The following is a 7,384-nucleotide window of genomic DNA, read 5'->3' as shown; positions in this document are numbered from 1 at the left end:
CCTCCTTCCTCCTCCTCCTCCCATCTCTTCTCCTTCCTCCCTCCTCCTCCTTCTCCTTCCTTCTCCTTCTCCTTCCTCCTCCTTTCTCCCTCCTCCTCCCCCTCCCTCCTCCTCCTTCCTCCTCCTCCTCCTCCCTCCCTCCTCCTCCACTCTCTTCTCTCTTCCTCCTCCTTCCTTGTCCCTCCTCCTCAACCCTTACCCCTCGAATCTGGGAAGGACACTAGCTCTTTACTCCTAAACCTTGGACTCCTCCTTAACCCTGCAACCCCCTCCGAACCCTGGAACTCTTAGTTTACTCTCTCAATCCTATCCCCCTTTCTAAACTTGAAATCCCCTTCTCAACCCTTGAACTCCCGTGGAGGCGAAAGCCTCCATCAATCGCTATAATCAATTCACGTGCGCATGAGATCTGCTTTCCATGCTTTAGCCTACACCTCTCACTAGAACACGACCCGAGGACCTATGCTACACTCATGAACACCTATGCTACATCGAGCAATGACACGACTGTAGGTGACCAACACCCTCAGAACATGCACTTGGGTAAAACAGAGACAACATTTGGCACCGCTGCCAAGGAGGTTAGTGCCTGAAGCAAAAGTGGAGCACATGCTTGCATGTGTGAAAAAGAACCCCCTTTGAGAAACCATTCAAGATACATCCCTTAAGGCAAAGAAGTGAAAAAATGCTTCCAAATGATGCAAAAAGATAATGTTGACTTACAAAATCACATTAATACACTAAACACCCAAAATTAACCCCGAATCCCCCCACATCCTATAAAAGCAACACCAACCCCCCTCATTTCTTTCCCCACACTTTCGCTAGCCACTGTCTTCTCCAAATTCTGTGAAGCCTTCATATTTTTCATCTATCTCTATTTTTCGTCCTCCAACTTCCGTCCATTTCCACCACCACTTTTTCCGTCAACCTCCCCCCTCCACCACCACTTTTTCCATCACCCCCCTTCCATCTCCATCTCCACCTCCCATCATCTTCCTCCCCACCACCTCCACTTTTTCCGTCCATCCCTCATCTCCCCCACTCAAGGTAACCATCCTTTCCCCCTTCACCATCTCTCTACCTCTCTCTACACCCCATATCCCCTTTTAACCCTCCCCCTCCACCTCCAATCTCCTCCAGCACCCCCCATCTCCTCCAACCCCATCTCCATCACCCTCCACTCCACTATCTCTCTACATCTCTCTATCCCCCACTCCCTCCACTCCACCATCTCTCTACCTCTCTCTATCCCCCACCTCCTCCACTCCCCATCTCCATCACCCTCCACTCCACCATCTCTCTACCTCTCTCTACACCCCATCTCCCCTTTTTCTCCTCCACCCCCCATTTCCTTCCCTCTCCCCCTCCACCTCCACCCCCCATCTCCACCATCTCTCTACCTCTCTCTACACCCCATCTCCCCTTTTCCTTCTCCCCCTCCACCTCCACCTCCACCCCCCACCTCTGCCATCTCTCTACCTCTCTCTACACCCCATCTCCCCTTTTCCTTCTCCACCCCCTCCACCTCCACCCCCCACCTTCTCCCCCACCTCCATCTCCACCCCCCTTCTCCACCTACACCCTCCAACTCCCCCCTTTCCCCCCCTCCACCCCACCCCCACCCGCACCCCCCTCTCTCTCTCTCTCTCTCTTTCTCTCTCCTCTTCCCCCCCTCTCTCTCTCTCTCTCTTGCTCTCTCTCTCTCTCTCTCTCTCTCTCTCTCTCTCTCTCTGTGTCCCCCCCTTCCCGCCCTCTCCCTACCTATAAGGCCATAAGGCCTTTGGCCTTGGTTGCCCCACGAGCGGCTAGCCCGCAGGTGTGGTGCCCGCACAGAGGCGATGCTCGCATGCCATGCAACGGTGACACCCACCAATCGCGATGATGACACTAGCAGTGGCAGCGCCCGCCTACCTGGCCACTTGCCCACCACAAGGGCCTTAAGGCCCTCCATCATAGCGCCTCCCCCCGTCCTTTCACAAACCACCCCCTCTTACCTCTTTTAAAAATTAAAAAAAAACACCCCCGCTCCAAAAACTTCCACTGCCGACACAACCCCCCCTTTTTTACTCTTCCAAAAGAGAGAGAGAGAGAGAGAGAGAGAGAGAGAGAGAGAGAGAGAGAGAGAGAGAGAGAGAGAGAGAGAGAGAGAGTGTTTAACTAACCCTGCAAAACTAATCATTGTTAGGTTAGTTTTGACTTAGGTCAAGTGAATTTCTAACCAAGGCTAGTTAGGTTGTATCTAACCATGATTAGTTTATATTAATTGATAGATGGTTAGATTAACTAGACAGTTATGATAACTTAACCTCGATTAGTGCTACCCATCATTAGGTTAGGACAGTTAGGTTAGAGGCTAACCGCCAGTTATATTAACTGGTTTGGGTCAGTTAGGTCAATTGAGCTGGGTTAGTTACTCTCCCTCAGTTACACTTAAAGTCCATTCACACTTAGACATAAAGACCAAAGGGCCCCTAAAATCCAATAACTTTGAGGGTCCATATCTTGCCCGTTTGGGACCCGAATTGGACCTAGATTGAACCACAACTTAGCTATGGGAACTTTTTCTAGCCAATCCCACACCATTTAGGCATCCATAACACTCGTCAATTTGTGTCCCCGTGTGGGCCCCTTTTTTGCACTATTTGCTTATAAGATTCTGCCATGACCGTCAATTGACAATCCGTTTGCATCGGCACATCTTCCCACTCATGTGAAAAAAAAATGCCACCAGTGGAGAATGGCAGTGGTGCCAATCTCATACCATGACCTAAAAACATGTACAAGGAATTCTAAACTCACATGTGCATTCTTCTATGTAGTGGTGCCAATCTCATACCATGACCTGAAAACATGCACAAGGAATCCTAAACTCACATGTGCATTGGCACTTTTGCCATTATCCTAGTACCATTGTCCGCTAGTGGCAATGTGCATTCTTCTATGTAGTGATCATTGTCTCCGCTGTGTAGGGATCATATGGAATTGTGTCAATCTCTGTGGAGAATGCCACCAGTGGAGAATGATAGTGGTACCAATCTCATAACATGACCTGCAAACATGCACAAGGAATCCAAAACTCACATGTGCATTCTTCTATGTAGTGATCACTGTCTCCGTTGTGTAGAGATCATATGGAATTGTGTCAATCTCTTATCAGGCCTTGGAATGTCAATCTATAGGTTTAGTTTGTCTAGACAACCACTAGTGGAGAATGGCAGTGATGCGAAACTCATGATGGCACCTACATAATGATGCTGAGATCATCAGACTCACATGTGGATTGGAATCGGACACCACTCTCCTATGATCACTGGAATACCCCTCCTAGAATAGTACGGTAAACATTTGTACAAGTGAAGAATGGCACTGGTGCCAATCTCTTATTAGCCCCTAAGAAATGTCATTGAGAAGCCTAAACTCACATGTGCAGAGATCATATGGAATTGTGCCAATCTCTGTGGAGAATGCCACCAGTGGAGAATGGCAGTGGTGCCAATCTCATACCATGACCTGAAAACATGCACAAGGAATCCTAAACTCACATGTGCATTGGCACTTTTGCCATTATCCTACTGCCATTCTCCGCTAGTGGTAATGTGCATTCTTCTATGTAGTGATCACTCTCTCCACTGTGCAGGGATCATATGGATTTGTGTCAAACTCTGTGGAGGATGCCACCAGTGGAGAATGGCAGTGGTGCCAATATCATACCATGACCTGAAAACATGCACAAGGAATCCTAAACTCACATGTGCATTGGCACTTTTGCCATTATCCTACTGCCATTCTCCGCTAGTGGCAATGTGCATCCTTCTATGTATTGGAATGTCAATCTATAGGTTCAGTTTGTCTAGATTACCACTAGCGGAGAATGGCAGTGATGCCAATCTCATGCTTGCAACTACACTTGTGGAATGGAATAGGACACCACTCTCCTATGATCACTGGAATACCCCTCCTAGAATAGTAGGGTAAACATTTGTACAAGTGGAGAATGGCAGTGGTGCCAATCTCTTGTTAGGCCCTAAGAAATGGCATTGATAAGCCTAAACTCACATGTGCATTCTTCTATGTAGTGATCACTGTCTCCGCTGTGCAGAGATCATATGTGGAATGGAAGGTAATAGGACACCACTCTCCTTCTATGTATTGATCACTGTCACTGCTGTGCAGAGATCATATGGAGAATGGAAGGTAATGTGCATTCTTCTATGTAGTGATCACAGTCTCCGCTGTGTAGGGATCATATGTGGATCATCAAACTCACATGTGGAATGGAATAGGACACCACTCTCCTATGATCACTGGAATACCCCTCCTAGAATAGTAGGGTAAACATTTGTACAAGTGGAGAATGGCAGTGGTGCCAATCTCTTATTAGGCCCTAAGAAATGGCATTGAGAAGCCTAAATTCACATGTGCAGAGATCACATGGAATTGTGTCAATCTTTGTGGAGAATGCCACCAGTGGAGAATGGCAGTGCTGCCAATCTCACATGTGCATTGGCACTTTTGCCATTATCCTATTGCCATTCTCCCCGCTAGTGGCAATGTGCATTCTTCTATGTAGTGGAATGTCAATCTATAGGTTTAGTTTGTCTAGACAACCACTAGTGGAAAATGGCAGTGATGCCAAACTCATGGTGGCACCTACATAATGACACTGAGATCATCAGACTCACATGTGGATTGGAATCGGACACCACTCTCCTATGATGATTGGAATACCCCTGAAAACATGCACAAGAAATCCTAAACTCACATGTGCAGAGATCATATGGAATTATGCCAATCTCTGTGGAGAATGCCACAAGTGGAGAATGGCAGTGGTGCCAATCTCATACCATGACCTAAAAACATGCACAAGGAATCCTAAACTCACATGTGCATTCTTCTATGTAGTGATGCCAATCTCATACCATGACCTGAAAACATGGACAAGGAATCCTAAACTCACATGTGCATTGGCACTTTTGCCATTATCCTAGTACCATTGTCCGCTAGTGGCAATGTGCATTCTTCTATGTAGTGATCATTGTCTCCGCTGTGTAGGGATCATATGGAATTGTGACAATCTTTGTGGAGAATGCCACCAGTGGAGAATGGTAGTGGTGCCAATCTCATAACATGACCTGCAAACATGCACAAGGAATCCTAAACTCACATATGCATTCTTCTATGTAGTGATCACTGTCTCCGTTGTGCAGAGATCATATGGAATTGTGTCAATCTCTTATCAGGCCTTGGAATGTCAATCTATAGGTTTAGTTTGTCTAGACAACCACTAGTGGAGAATGGCAGTGATGCCTGCCAAACTCATGGTGGCACCTACATAATGATGCTGAGATCATCAGACTCACATGTGGATTGGAATCGGACACCACTCTCCTATGATCACTGGAATACCCCTCCTAGAATAGTAGGGTAAACATTTGTACAAGTGAATAATGGCACTGGTGCCAATCTCTTATTAGGCCCTAAGAAATGTCATTGAGAAGCCTAAACTCACATGTGCAGAGATCATATGGAATTGTGCCAATCTCTGTGGAGAATGCCACCAGTGGAGAATGGCAGTGGTGCCAATCTCATACCATGACCTGAAAACATGCACAAGGAATCCTAAACATGTGCACAAGGAGAATAGTAGGGTGAACATTTGTACAAGTGGAGAATGGCAGTGGTGCCAATCTCTTATTAGGCCCTAAGAAATGGCATTGAGAAGCCTAAACTCACATGTGCATTCTTCTATGTAGTGATCACTGGAGAATGGTACTGGTGCCAATCTCATACCATGACCTGCAAACATGCACAAGGAATCCTACACTCACATGTGCATTCTTGTATGTAGTGATCACTGTCTCCGTTGTGTAGAGATCATATGGAATTGTGTCAATCTCTGAGTTCATCAAACTCACATGTGGATTGGAATCGGACACCACTCTCCTATGATCACTGGAATACCCCTCCTAGTATAGTAGGGTAAACATTTGTACAAGTGAAGAATGGCAGTGGTGCCAATCTCTTATTAGGCCCTAAGAAATGTCATTGAGAAGCCTAAACTCAGATGTGCATTCTTCTATGTAGTGATCACTGTCTCCGCTGTGCAGAGATCATATGGAATTGTGTCAATCTCTGTGGGGAATGCCACCAGTGGAGAATGGCAGTGGTGCCAATCTCATACCATGACCTGAAAACATGCACAAGGAATCCTAAACTCACATGTGCATTCTTCTATGGAGTGATGACTGTCTCTGCTGTGTAGAGATCAAATGGAATTGTGTCAATCTCTGAGATCATCATCACTCACATGTGGAATGGAATAGGACACCACTCTCCTATGATCACTGGAATGCCCTTCCTAGAATAGTAGGGTAGACATTTGTACAAGTGGAGAATGGCATAGGCCCTAAGAAATGGCATTGAGAAGCCTCAACTCACATGTGCATTCTTCTATGTAGTGGTCACTGTCTCCGCTGTGTAGAGATCATATGGAATTGTGTTAATCTCTGTGGAGAATGCCAACAGTGGAGAATGGTACTGGTGCCAATCTCATACCATGACCTGCAAACATGCACAAGGAATCCTAAACTCACATGTGCATTCTTCTATGTAGAGATCACTATCTCCGCTGTGTAGAGATCATATGGAATTGTGTCAATCTCTAAGTTCATCAAACTCACATGTGGATTGGAATCGGACACCACTCTCCTATGATCATTGGAATACCCCTCCTAGTATAGTAGGGTAAACATTTGTACAAGTGAAGAATGGCAGTGGTGCCAATCTCTTATTAGGCCCTAAGAAATGTCATTGAGAAGCCTAAACTCACATGTGCAGAGATCATATGGAATTGTGCCAATCTCTGTGGAGAATGCCACCAGTGGAGAATGGCAGTGGTGCCAATCTCATACCATGACCTGAAAACATGCACAAGGAATCCTAAACTCACATGTGCATTGGCACTTTTGCCATTATCCTACTGCCATTCTCCGCTAGTGGTAATGTGCATCCTTCAATGTAGTGGAATGTCAATCTATATGTTTAGTTTGTCTAGATTACCACTAGCGGAGAATGGCAGTGATGCCAATCTCATGCTTGCAACTACACTATGACACTGAGATCATCAAACTCACATGTGGAATGGAATAGGACACCACTCTCCTATGATCACTGGAATACCCCTCCTAGAATAGTAGGGTAAACATTTGTACAAGTGGAGAATGGCAGTGGTGCCAGTCTCTTATTAGGCCCTAAGAAATGGCATTGAGAAGCCTAAATTCACATGTGCAGAGATCACATGGAATTGTGTCAATCTATGTGGATAATGCCACCAGTGGAGAATGGTAGTGGTGCCAATCTCACGTGCATTGGCACTTTTGCC

The sequence above is a fragment of the Dipteris shenzhenensis genome, chromosome 19 (assembly GCF_047967505.1).
Source record: "Dipteris shenzhenensis isolate YYH24624 ecotype China chromosome 19, Dip_SZ_1.0, whole genome shotgun sequence".
Taxonomy (NCBI): Eukaryota; Viridiplantae; Streptophyta; class Polypodiopsida; order Gleicheniales; family Dipteridaceae; genus Dipteris; species Dipteris shenzhenensis.
This window is presented reverse-complemented; position numbering follows the sequence as displayed.